This window comes from Nilaparvata lugens, chromosome 2, assembly GCF_014356525.2.
Source record: "Nilaparvata lugens isolate BPH chromosome 2, ASM1435652v1, whole genome shotgun sequence".
In the NCBI taxonomy this organism is placed as follows: domain Eukaryota; kingdom Metazoa; phylum Arthropoda; class Insecta; order Hemiptera; family Delphacidae; genus Nilaparvata; species Nilaparvata lugens.
Genome location: NC_052505.1, coordinates 92,052,083 through 92,066,624, shown reverse-complemented (window position 1 = coordinate 92,066,624; position 14,542 = coordinate 92,052,083). Strand labels below are relative to the sequence as shown.

Below are 14,542 nucleotides of genomic sequence, written 5' to 3'. Positions count from 1 at the left end.
CTCGTCGCCATCCCCACCCTCCTCCTCGCCCTCCCCTCCCACCACTCCGCAGCCGCCCTGCAGCTACATCTACCAGACCTGAGACTGGTCCTCTGGGCCGGATTACACAAATCAAGTGCCAAATGTGCTCGACTTGCAAGTGCATTGTTCGAAAATATTGTCAAGCGGCTTGACTTTTGTTGAATGCATGCTCCACAGTTTCAGTCTCATTGATAAGCATTGTTTGATATTGTCAAGCTCCTTGCCTTTTGTCCAATTCATGCTCCACAAATGTGTGTCATTGATAAGCATTGTCTGATATTGTCAAGCACTTCGACAACACCAATAATACCAAACAACATCAATGCACTGTCCTCGGACTCTTGTCCACAAATGTGTGTGCCATTCTCATTGATAAAGCATTGTTTGATATTGGTCAAGCTGCTTGACGTTTGTCCAAGTAAGCTACTTCTCAAATAATGTTTTTCATTGATGATTTAATCAAAAACCTTAAAATTGAATGCATGAATTTGGGTTTTGTCGAGCACCTTGACAATGCATGCACCACAAACGCTTATCAATGTTGTTTGTCAACAATCCTACAACTTACTGTACAGGTATCTCGGTCATTGATAATTGGTCAGGAACCTTCACTACTTTGATTCACAACCCTGATCATCATTTTTTGAATTATATGACTGCAGTTGACAACTTTGACTGATGTATCATTGTCATAAATACATTGATTAACAACCTTGAACTACCTTGGTTGAGAATCTTGACTATCATTTGACATTAATACATTGGGTTAAAAGCCTAATGTTATTAGTTAACATTCTTGGTTTCTATAGAAGTCTGATACATGTTCCATAAATGTGTAGCATTGTCCTTTCATTCATTTCTTGACTGATGTATCATTGACCTTGATAAGTTTGTTGATAACCTTGACTGAAGCATTATTGTATTTGGCACATAAATTACCGACTTATATGTGTGTGATACACATTTTAATGTGTAGGCATGTGTCATTGTCATCAGTGCTTGTATCATTGTTCTGATCTTATAATTTATTTTCAATTTATCTGTAAAATATTAGGACGTTTGTAGAAATCATGATAAAAACCAAGTATGAGACACATTAATCCGATTTAATTACAGCATTTGTTTGTTGCTTGACTGACTTGTCCAAATGCAAGAACGATTATTCATGCTTCAACAAAATGTCAATCCTAGTATCATTGACTTTGAAAAACTTGACATGAGCATCTTTGACTCGAATACATCTATCTTTGGATTCTGTTCAATCAATGATACCCGTATCTTTGACCTTGACACATGTATCATCATCAAATTTGAAATCTATTTCAAACCAAGAAAAGCTCATAAACCCAAAACATTGGCTTCCCCCTATGACAAAGTGTAGGCTACAACTTACACTAAAAAATCCAAACAATTTGAAAGAACAAACCTATGAGGTTCTACTCAACCTATGAACTTTTATTGATAAGACTCTATTATAGTACATAGTGTCACAAACATATTATAATAAATTATAATTGAATTCTATTTGCATTGGTTCAGTGGTTAGTGGTGCCAGGATGGAGTTACATGAGAGATTGTAAATTTATAATTCAATTATATAACTATCAACAAATATGATAAATATTTGCAAGTAGCCTACCTCCATCCAAATAAATATAATTGTAGTACCTACTCTACAGAAACATTACAAGGAGCAGACATAGATTTCAAGTTTTTGTCTATATTTCTGTGTGAAACTTGAGTTGAAACTTTTGTAATCTTTATTTTACTTCAAAAATATATTGTTTTTTCAACTTTTTATATTGTGCTTAGAATAATATTATAATTGTTCTCATCGTTTTATATATTGGTTTGGAACTCTTCTACTAAAAAACCAACAAACTTACTCAATACAATAACTGCTGGACCAATGAAAATAGAATATAACTTAATGACAAAGTCAGTAAATGCCATTATTTCCTCGATCTCCATCTTCTCTTGAAGTTTATTATTCTCTTGAACTCTCCTCCATGTTAAATGGATTCATACATATTTTATAATGCTCTTTGATTTTGATCAATTCAATGAACCAGAATAGGTTTAGGCCACCCTCAAAAGCATCATCCATTTTGCTGAATTTTAATTTTCTTATACAGTATGATTCTCGGTTTATTATTCATATTTGTTAATTCAAATTAGTAGTGATTCAAAGGAGGAATACTCTCTTGGTTTCTACTGCATAATTTTTATTATTGTATGGATGATTGAGCTGTTCTGTTATAACAATGTAAAAATAATCTTAATTTGAAGTAAATTATTGATTTATTTAGTCATGTGCAATTTTTACACTTATGTGAGGAGGCACAACAGGCTTATGCCCAAAACTTTCCCTTCTTAACCTTATACTACAGTCCAAATCAATTATCTTGAAAAATTATTGGGGAAATAGTGGCATTTCAAGATTTTTGATTGAAAAAATATATAGTGATATAACAAATTGTAGCAGTAGTTTTTTCATTATATTGCTAAGTTCTGTGCGGTATACTTTTCAATTTAAAGATATATATAAGAAATATATTAAGAAGAGTAGTGAGGTGCACAGTTATGTTCTAATGTTTCATAGTTTTAAAAACGATTTTTGACTTGAATGTGCTTGATGCTTTTATTGTGAGAGTGACGCGATGCTAGAGTTATTTAGATTGAGAGTTATTTATACAAATTTATTTAAAAAGCACACAGAACTAATATATACCGCTGTAAATATAGACAACATTGATAATATATTATTGATTCATAATTAATGATAATATTTAGTCCATCGCTCCTAGCCAGTGATAGTGATATATCTAAATAGTGACTAGTGATATATAAAATACTAGCTGAGTTTTTCAATTTATAAAGTTTGCTTTGCTAATATGTAATGTAAATTATGTGTATAGTGATGATATATACAGTGGATAGTTTTTCGATGATTTGATGAACATTCTTCATTCTCTGAACGGTGCATAAAGTCAACTGATAATGATGATATTATATTATAAAATTGTTACACTGACACTGTTATAATATGGAATGATATTATGATGTGTGTTGAGTTAACTAAAAGACTGATGTGTTTGTAAATTTATTAAGGAGCAACAGAGAGGTTGTGTTTGACAGAGAGAGAGTCGATATCTAATAGGTCGAGCCAGTGTGAAACGATTGTCAATTCAGTCATTTATTATATTTATTTGTGTATCAAAAATACTTGACTGTTGGTTATTGTGTAGTTGCTGAATTTATTTGTGAATTTTGTTTTTGTAACGTATTTTCTTTCTTGTTGATTTGATCACCTAGTTCTCTATTTATAAACATTGAAATATACCTGAATTTTAAGTTTTTGTTAGAGTATTAGACTACTTAGAAGCAAGGTTGATGAAATGGCATATGTTGACTATAGTGTCCATCATAAGTTCAACATTAAGGTCTGCCTTTATAAACTATTACGAGAACGTTCTTAGCCTAGCTCACTATGGTTACCTGTTCACATGAACCAATCAGATCGTATTTTTAATAATGGTTTAACCATTCTGATTGGTTCCCTAAATACACTAAATACACTTGGGCTAATTTCCAAAAAAGTTAATAAAACAATCTAAAAATCTTGAAGTACCCTTTTATTTTCCAAAAACTTTGAAATAGTTCAACAACTAGTTTCGACCCTAACTAGTTGTTGAACTATTTTAAAGTTTTCAAAAAATAAAGGGTACTTCAAGATTTTTATATAGTTTTATTAACGTATGATCATGATATAAATACTGTATGGATATTGATTAAATTGTAGGTTTGAACCGGGATTGAAACTCATTATAATATATTCGATCATAGTTTATTTATCTTAGATTGTAAAATTTATTATAAGTAAGGCTAATATCTTCATATTAGCGTTGGACGTAGATGATGCATATGACCTAAGTGTGCTTGGTTAAGAACGTTCTAAACTTGTCACTAACTTGGAAGAAAACGTTCAAATAGTCGTCAGGCCTATCTATACCTTAACTACCTTTCATCAACCTTGTATTTTGAGTCGTTTTCCTAGCTTTAGTTAGAAACTAAGGCCCGGTTGCACAAAAGCCGGTTAAATTTTAATCATGATTAATTTCACTAGAACCAATCAGAGAAGGTCTCTTCGTAAAGCCTTGTGTGATTGGTTCTCGTGAAATTAATCAAGGTTAAAATTTAACTGGCATTTGTGAAACTGGGCCTAAGTCTTGCTCAGGTCCATTGTAAACCTACTATCATTTCTATAATTAATTTGTATCTCATCACAGTAATGCTCACTAGTTTATTTTCATAATAAATTTTAAATATTCGAGAAACCTATGATATTACATTCCTCTAGTCAAGCCTGATACATACAGTACTGTCGGCAACTACAGTGCTATCTCAATTTTATCCAAAGAATCGAATAAGTTGACAAAAATATGAAAATATCATAGAATTCTTCCAATAAAATGTATAGCTATGTGTATGAATTTGTTGAGGCATTTCTCTGCTTCAGACAGTTTGCTATTATAATTCTGCCTTTAACCAATTTGTAAACTGTTATCGAATATCCTGATATTATATTGAGCAATATCATCATAAATTATTTAATGAAATAACACAACTTGATATTGTAACGTCTTGGCTTTATTAATGATTACCCCCCATGGTATTCGTTTCACATTATTTCTGAACGTTTACCTTTTAAATTTGACCATTTACTTTTCAAGTATTGACCATTATTTGCTTTTTAAACTAATTCGTTTTGTTCATGCTTCAAATAAAGTTTTCAACCCGGATTATTGTATATTTATTTTATCATGTTTTTAAAACTGACTGGGCAGATTAAGAAATCTTATCATGTTTTTAAAATTGACTGGGCAGATTATTTTAAACTTATTTATTGAGATTTTAAATTGTTTTATTCCATTATTTATGTATTTTTTAACTTAATTTTTGCCGTTTTTTATAAAGTTTTGTCTGATGAACTGGATCGAATAGGACTGGTATGCAGTGCACACAATGCTTGAGAAATTGCCTTGCTAAAAATGATTCTGTTGCTGCGACGACTTATTATTAGTGGTGTATTATAGATATATTGTAAGAATTGCCTCAGTTTAACTGCATCTTATTATAGTCTATGCGTTTTGAAGTCAATTCATAATGATAAAATGTAAAAAGTTGTCAAAATTTAAATAAGCTGCATTGAAACCATAATCGAGCTCTCCATTTGATTATAACTAGTTTCGATTTCATGTTCTATAAATGAGACATGCTAATTCCGTTATAAAATGTTTAAAATTGGAATTATCGGCTTTCAAAATAATGATTTTTTCTTCAACGAATCTAAATCACATCATAAATTTAATTAAAACAACCAAGTTTCAGTGATATCTATTTGTTATTATAGCCTACACTGAAATTTCAAATTTAAAATCTTTGAATACTAAGAGGTAATATTCTCCAATTTTTCATCAGTATTCGAGAACTTTTGAAATAACGCTTCCCAAAAGCTCATTCAATCAGCTCTCTTATCATTAATCCAGTGGTTTGGAACCCACCTTAAAGTGTGAGGATTAACCACAGCTCAAACGGTGATGTAAAACGTCCCTCTTATATTTTTAAAAACATTTTCTCTTTTTCGTTCTTCTTCTTGTGATAAAACCTAGGTACTAAAAGTAGGTACTGAAAATTGTCAAAAGTGACTTATCACTTCTGAAATAAAGTATCTCAACAATATGGAGTCATGTCATTCGAGGAAGATTTTTCTCAATTTTTTCCCCTGAGTATTCACATGAAACAAGAAATATTTTTGAAGTACCTTACAAATTTAGGGTGAATAAAGTCACAATAAATTCCAAGTGGAGAGTTGCTGTCTTCTTTTATTCACTTTTTATTTCAGTCAGCTTCAAATATAAGAGAATAGATAGCTGCTAGAGTTAGGATAAGATTTTCATACAAGATTTAATGTAGACAATGGAACTTTGAGTACAGTTTTATTGATACATTGGCACTGCATTTTATTGAACTCATAAAAACTAATAATACAATAATACTCTTCGCATGGGGTATCTACATAAAGTAGGCCTGTAGTTGAAAAAATATAGATTTTTAATTCACTTAAGGTTTCATTGTAAGTTACCTTAGAATAATATTATTTCTATCTTGAACAATTTTAATTTATGTATAAAAATAAAGATGATTACGGTACATTTTATAATAATCCACTTGAAAATGTAAATTAAATGATTGTTTTTGTATGACATCCTTTTTTATACATTTTAGAATTTTATAATAAATTTAAGAGTAAATAGTGTATAAAGTGAAGGGGGAGTTAGTAAGGTATGTTTGAAAATTTAGAATTTAAGAGAGTCTAGCGTTGTAGATACAACTTCATTCTATTCACAGCTCATATTTATAATTTTTATCATAGTAGTTATATTATATAATTATAAATAACGATAAGAATAGCTTTGAATCTTTATTGTTATGTCATTTAAAAAAATATTTAGATAAAAACGGTTTCTTCCAAGATGTTAAGCCACTTTAGCTGATCTAATTTTTCGTATTTGTATGCTTATAAAAATAATACAACTATAGTTTGCATTGAACAAGCTAGGTGCATTATAGCCTTTGTCAAGATTAGAAGTTTATAGAATTCTTCCTATAACAGCTCAAATTCTGAGGCCTGGTTGCACAAAAGTTTGTTCAATTTTAACACTGATTAAATGCCACGAAAACCAATCAGAGAAAGCTTTTCTGTAAAGAAGCATATAATCACGGTTGAAATTCAACCTACTTTTGTGCACCTGGGTCTTAGTTTGTTTCAATTACTCAATAAATGTTTTCAATAATTTTTCTCTCTGAATCTAAATCCAAAGTTTCATTCTGGTTCAAATTTTTTATTATTCATATGAAGAGTATTTAAACAAGTTGGAAGTTTTTCATTCGATAATCTTCTCTATGATTTTTCACAGTAGGTTTTGTTTAATACTGTACCTGAGAAATCTTCATGGAATACTCTCTTAACGAGAAACTCATGACGCTCACAAAAATAGTGTATTTCTTTCCCACTTATTTCTTAATCAATATTCAAAGTTGTTAAATTCGAGTAAATAATACTCTTTAGTTTTTTTGGAAGTCCAAAATATTATTCCAATCATTGTCCCTCCACAAATACTCAAAACTGATTTGATATAATTTAGATATTAATTGATATTGCTTTTATATAAATTGGTCATTCTAGTCGATCATCAAATTGCCCGAATTTCATGTCATAAAATCAAAAGTAGAAGACTGAATCTGATGCAAAAAACCTGAAAATGATTTTATTATTATTTTACGAAATTATGATAATATTTACCACATTTGGGTGGTAAATCCAAACTAAAAAAATCATAACTATGTCATACATAAAAAATATTCTCCTAGATTTTCAAATTCATCCCTCAATAATATCCCGTTATGACTAAAAATTGTCCATTAATTTTTTCTTGTTTTTTAAAACGTTATTGCTGAATTTCTATGAAAATCAAGTTGTCTAAATACTATCCTTTTTGACCAATAATCGTACATTATTTAATTCCTATTGATGTTTTCAGAGAATCAGAAATGACACTCTCCTTGAACCCAACAACAACACTGGAACTTATAATTAGAAAAAATAAATTCATTAATAAAATTGCAGTTGCAAAATCTGGAAAATTATTCTACTCTGATTTCAGTCAGATTTAATTTTGAAAAATAATTTCGTTAATTAAAATTTACTTTGGAAACTATTTCTGTCCAAGATTTCTATAAACATTAGAATATGTCAGTAAACTAATTTGTGTTGAATATTATCATAGATAAGCATACCATTAGTACATATCCAAGTTGCGACATAAACGCCCTATATCATGGGATATCTACTTCCGCTATTGTTTATCTATGATACTATCAAATTGAATTTAATCGGTTTATCTAATCAATTACCAATAACTTAAATTGAGTGAAAAGTGACTTAAATGCTTGTTCTGAATCTTCATGTTTTTACTTATTATGAATTATTCAATAAATACTTGAGTAGAGTGAAATTCTAACTTTCTGATTGATAGAGCTTTATAGGAAATATTAAAGACATGAATTGAAATATTATAAATATATACGTTGCAAATATAATACTATTATTTTTGAATCTATTGTTCAATACCTACGGTACTATAATTATAGTTAAATAATGTAAATATAGTGATGAGGACATCATAATAGATGAATTGGCCTTCTTCAGATTGAGTGGAAATCAATTTCATGACTTTTCCATCTGGGTTAATTATTGTTCAGTCATTAATCATCACACACATTACGAATGAAATAATTGATTATTTTAATTTATCAAACCTTGTAAACTTTCATACCAGATACCCTGGTAGCATTTAGCATACTTACGGTATATACTGATGCAGATTTCTGTAAATAGGGTTTAAAAATGAAACATTTATAAAGTTGCATTGTTAGGGTCTGATATAAAACGATTTCTATGTGTGTGCCTAGTAGAGATTCTAATTAAAGAGGAGTTCAGAAAGTTATTGAGTCATAATAATGTAGACAGCTATTTTAACAGTAGGAGTGGCGAATATAGTTGAATAGAAGTGTAGTTACTACTACTAAAATAATTATAAATTCATTATTAATTACCTATAATTAATTATTATTATAACCTTTACGTAATACAATACATTACTATTACTGTATGATAATGGATTTTTCTTCTGGTGCATTTGTTAAAAACAGAGGAGTAATATATATTTATGATGATAATTGATTTGAACATTCCATTGTTTATCAAACGCTGCCAAAATGTTTAGTTCAAACAATTTTAATACGGAAATACATCTAATTCAGATAAGTGAAAAATCAATATTCGTGGTACTTTTCAACACAAGATTCAGAAAATTTTGTACTACTCACATTGAACGGGTGCAAGTATTCACAAACACTCCAGTTTAAATTATTAATTCAAATTTGCTTGAATTTTGTTTAAACCCAACTTTGAATTCTTAATCCACCCTGGAGACACGAGTAGTGGGTTTAAATTTTGGAACACCTCTAACAATTTCAGTTATGAATTTAACTAGAATTTAACCTAAACCTGATGAAATGTTTATTTTTAACATATACAATAACTACTCTGATTTCAGTTACAAATTTGACTTGAACTGTAGCAAATGTGATTCTAACAGTTGAAAATTTTAATATAAATACACTACAACTATTGAAATGGAATATGAAGCTACAAAAATGACTCAAACAGAGCACTAATAGAACAGCTCAAACTTACAAAACTTCTAATTTTTTTTAAATACAAAAATGAATAAAACTTCTACTGGGTCATACACAGTTTACTTCATGAAAGTGTTATATAAATATAATTATATGAGTGATACTAGATCTCTATAATATTCTCAATTCCTACACTTGCAGTCGGAAATTTAACAATTAAAAATGAAAATTGCTGACAACATGTTATTGGATTGTTAGTAAAGAATAAATAATTCATGATTATGTAAAATAGTTGAGAAATTTTTCACCATCCTCTCCGTATTTTGTAACATCACAATATGATTATAATAATATGAATATATTATAAATATATACATAAGATATATTATTTTCATTTGTAAAATTGTATGAACCAATACATTAATTAAATAATTTTGATTAGGTAGACGGTGTTGATCATTTTTCCTTCTCCTTTTAATAGATAATGAATAGAATAGATTGTTTTTATTTCACAATAAAAAGACAAATAAAATACAATATTAGCTTTTGTTCAAAAAATTTAAGAAGTTGTAATAATAAACAATAGATAATTTATTCCATTAAATCAAAATTAATATTTTCCAATTTATTACGATATTCTGTGCATTCACATCAACGGTAAACTGTGGGTACACTGACAGTATTAGAATGTATAGTACAGTATTAATGTTGGGAGTTCCTACTCTCAGCAAGAACGCTAATATTCAAAAGTTGATAAAATATGAGAAATAATTCATGAGGACTCATATCCAGTATTTAAAATACTCTCCATTGCTTTCATTTCTAGTCTCATTTTATTGTCCTCTATAATGTTATTTTTGCCTTGATTTGAAGCTGATAATAATACTAATATAATAATAAATAGGTATTATAATATTATATAAAATATAATATGGAGTGACCTGGCTGGCTCAGGTCTGGTGTCAAGAGTTTTCAGGTCACACCTAAACAATTTAGGGCCTCTGACATCACCTCTAACGACTGCTCTTCAGAGAGCCGCGACCTACGGCTTGAATTTGAAGAATTTATAATTTTTCTGTATTTTCTCAATTCAAATAAACAATTCGCGTTCATAAAAGATGATGGGTTTCCATCGAAATATAAACCAGGTTATAAATAAGGTAACTAAGGTACAAAGTATAAATAAAACTAACTGCATATGAATATAAAAATCTGTACATTCGAGGTATAAAATCATTTACATAAATCAAAACTGATTTTTGAATAGATAAAACCATAGAGTAAAGATACTGTTTATGATATCTATAAATTTGTAGGGATACTATTTATCTGTCTATGATAAAACTGAGAGCTAGATTTTGATAATGGGAATTTGATTAACTTATTGCAATATAGAAGCATTCACTCTCCTTATTCAGTTAAATTTAGGTATTCAGTTAAGCCCCGCAAACACACATCGATATTTTGTTCGTATGATATTTTGCCGTCTTTATGAATTCCATCAGATTAAACGGAACTTGTCAAAAATAATTTGTTTAATCTAATACAATAATAATAAGGACTGCAAAATATCGTACGAACAAAAATCGATGTGTGTGCAGGGTTTTACTCGTCTCGCACGCATTTTATTTATCCATTTACAATGCAAATGACACTAATGTTATAACATTGGTAGATAAAATAATAAGGTAGTCCTTGTGCTATTTTTCTTCCAAATTTATAGGTGACAAAGTCCAAGATAAGGTTAGAATTTTACGCGTGTAAAATGTTTCTAAAATTTTAGTCCAAAATAAACATGAAAATTATAAATTGTGAATTTAGATATTAATAAATTGATTGGAAATATTTCACTCAATTAGCACTTGTAACGAATGATATTTAGCTATTCAAGAAAATTTGGAACTATTGAAGAAACACAAACTTGTAAACACTAAATTTTCTTCCAAGAGTTGAAGTATGATGATCATTATAAAGCCCGGGCCAAACTTATCATACAGCTTTCCGATTTTACTCCAATGATAACGACCTGGAATGGTGCATGCCACTCAAGTCAGTCATGACATGACTGTGACACACATTGTGATCTCTATCATACACAAATATCGGACATGAGTGGGATCGGAAGGCTGCATGATGAGTGTGGCTCAGGCTTATCTCACAATGTGGAGTGAACAACATTTTTTCATTCCATAACCCCTTATGTATAAGATGGTGGGGTGGAAGAGAAGGAGAAGAAAGAGAAGGAAAAGGAACCGATAATAAAGCTGAAAAAGAAGGAGGAGATGGTGAAGGATAAAAATGTGGAGGAGGATTATGAGGAGGAGGAGGAGAAGGAGGAGGAGGATGGAGAAGAAGGTGGAGAAGGAGGAGGAGTGGGAGTGGGATAAAGTAGGAAAAGGAGAAAGATAAGGAGGAGGAGAAGGAAAGAAGGGTAGAGCAGAAGAAGGAGCAGGAGAAGTGGAAGAGGAAGAAGAAGAAGAAGTTGTTGGAAATAGATAAATCTTTCAAATATTGTATGTATATGAATATTGTATATTCGAATATGATTATTCTGGATCTTCCAGATGGCTGAATTGATCCGATATCCTCGACATTATTAGAATTACAGACTATTTCTTGAAAAATCGTCTTTTTTGCCGCCATCTTGTTTTTCTATGATGACAAACATTTTTGAGATTTCCATCATGGATAATCTATTTCTACACATTATTACAAAGAGATTGGTACCATTCCCAGGTCTGTACCTTCAAGGAGTCATGAGTTACACGGTTTTCTAATTGTTGGGATTGGCATTTGGTGGAAAAAGCTTGTTTTCCGCTGCAAACAGTCTGTACTTTTCCCTCTTTTTTCGATGATGCTCCAGCCGTGGAGTATGGATTTACAGCCTCCAACCAGATGTCATTTTAAAGCTTTGGAAATATACTAGCACACTGTGTATGTCTACTGAGAATACATTTACAGGGTGGAAAGTGAAATATTGTCCCCGGAAAATGTATGTTTTAAGTTTTTGAAGTTGAATAAATCTTGAAAAGAGTGGTTGAAATGAGTCGCTTCTCTCGAACATCATAGTTTGGTTAATTCTGAGCACTTTGGTGGTAAAAACAATCTGACATTTCTCACAATAACTAAAAAGCAAACAATATAAAGAATTTATGTCAATAATGGCCGCCATCTTAAAGTTTTCAGTATTGTCGAATATTTTCGTTGTTTTCATCATCAATATTTCTATTTGACTTGTTATAACGGAGAGATTGAGACCATTTGCAAGTCTTTATCTTGAAGTAGTCATGAAAAAATCGATTTCATAGTTCTACCTTGTTAGGTACCTCATGCCTATGGAAAAACGCTCCAGAAACCGTGCAGGGTTTTCTTTGGAGGGCGCTGGAGAACTTATTTCTTGACGTGCAGCGCATTAAGATATATTGTTCCGAAGTTAAAAAAACGCTCTAAATTTCATAGATTTAAAATTTCTCTGTATCTCTTGTACGAAAAAAGTTATAATGGAATGAAATATGAAAAAAAATAGAAAAAACGTTTTTTTTTGGGTTTGTGAAGGTTATAATTAAAAAATATGCGTTTTAGTGGAAAATTTCAATAACAAAAATTGTAGACGAAGGTTTTTAAAATATTTTTGTCTAGAAAAACGGTTGAATATCTTGAACGGTCATTGAAATACAAGCGATATAGCAAAACCCTGAAAATTTTGGCGGCAATCTTGTTTCCGAAGTGATTGCCTGTGATTTCGACTTATCATCATCATCACGATCCTTATTATGCTAGACCTAACAAAGAAATTGAGACATCTTCTATGGCTGTTACCCAAAAATGACCACGGAATGACATTTGCGCACGGACTATCACGTCTTATTCATGATTCCAAAATGTTGGGTGAAATTGTAGATTTATCTGAAATGTTTGGATATAAAGGCTATTAGATGAAGTGTTGGTTGGGCGAAGTGGTTTCACGTCTTTTTCACGATTCTAAAATATTGGGTGAAATTGTAGATTGGGTCTGTTGACATTTTGTACTTGTATACATAACCTAAAAATTGTAAAAACATAATCTCCTGAAGTCCTGATCTGTGTATTCATTTGTCTATAAAATATAGTTTATTGTATTTATTAATTTTAATAATCGTATTTATATCTAATTTCATTCCCCAAATATTTAGACTTGCCTCCTCAGTAGTATCCATACATTCTAAATGTATTTTTGTCTACTTTCAACAAAAGTGATTGTACTTTATAAACCCTGTAATTTTATTCTTCAACTATGATCATAAGAGTAGTATTTGCAGCAATAATTGTGTTCTCATCAATTCTACTCTCAGACGAAACAACCGTGCCTTATCTAACTGATTGCAGTAAGCTGAGACTCGGTCAATACATCTGTCCTCATCCAGATTATGAATTCATTGATCCAAAAACACAGCAACCAAAAGGTTGTACAAAAGAAAACAAGGCAAAAGGTCAGTAATTATCTATCATTATTAATCTTATTAGAATATTAGATTATTTAATGAATAGACTACTTTATAATCACTTTTGAACAACTAAATTACAACATAGGAATCAGTTACCTGACTGATATAACGTAATTTAGTTGTTCAAAAGTGATTATTAACAAGCAGTTCGTAATGGAAACAAACATTGATGAATACTTTATACTTGCGATTATTTATGGTGCTTGTAACGCATTCCTTAATTATTCTTACCACTGCGTTGTCACTTTTTAAGTAATTTTTAAGTTGATCATTTATATGAATAATATGTCATTTTGTTCCATTCCAGTTTATTGTAAAGCGGCAGATGGCATCATTTGTACCAAATCAAACAATTCAACATTTCAAAAGGATATTCCATGCAAATGGACGTGAGTATTCCTTTTCATTAGTCAAAAATTTTAGTGAGTAAGGATGATTTTCGCAAGTGCTTACAAATGTCGACGAGTGCGAGAGTATGGCCATGCACGCCAAGTCATACAAATGTCGACGAGCGCGAGAGTGTGGCCATGCACGCCAAGTCATACAAATGTCCACGAGTGCGAGAGTGTGGCCATGCACGCCAAGTCATACAAATGTCGACGAGCGCAAGAGTGTGGATGGCTGCTTTGCTCGTCTTCATTTGTATGCACTTGTCAAGAGTGTGAATGTGGCACTATTCGCTCCGATTCTTGTCGAGACGAGGTGAGCGTAGGCCAGCTAAGCAAAGGCTAGTGGCCAGCCGAGCAGAGCATCCACAAATGGTCACATTGCAG

The 14,542-nt window shown here is 30.8% G+C and overlaps 1 protein-coding gene across 2 annotated transcripts in view; it reads left to right on the top strand.

Annotated features, from left to right (window-relative positions):
- LOC111061043 (semaphorin-1A) overlaps positions 1-14,542 on the top strand; it is a 530,166-nt gene that overhangs the window by 116,096 nt on the left and 399,528 nt on the right. The gene's annotated exons all lie outside the window — the stretch shown is intronic.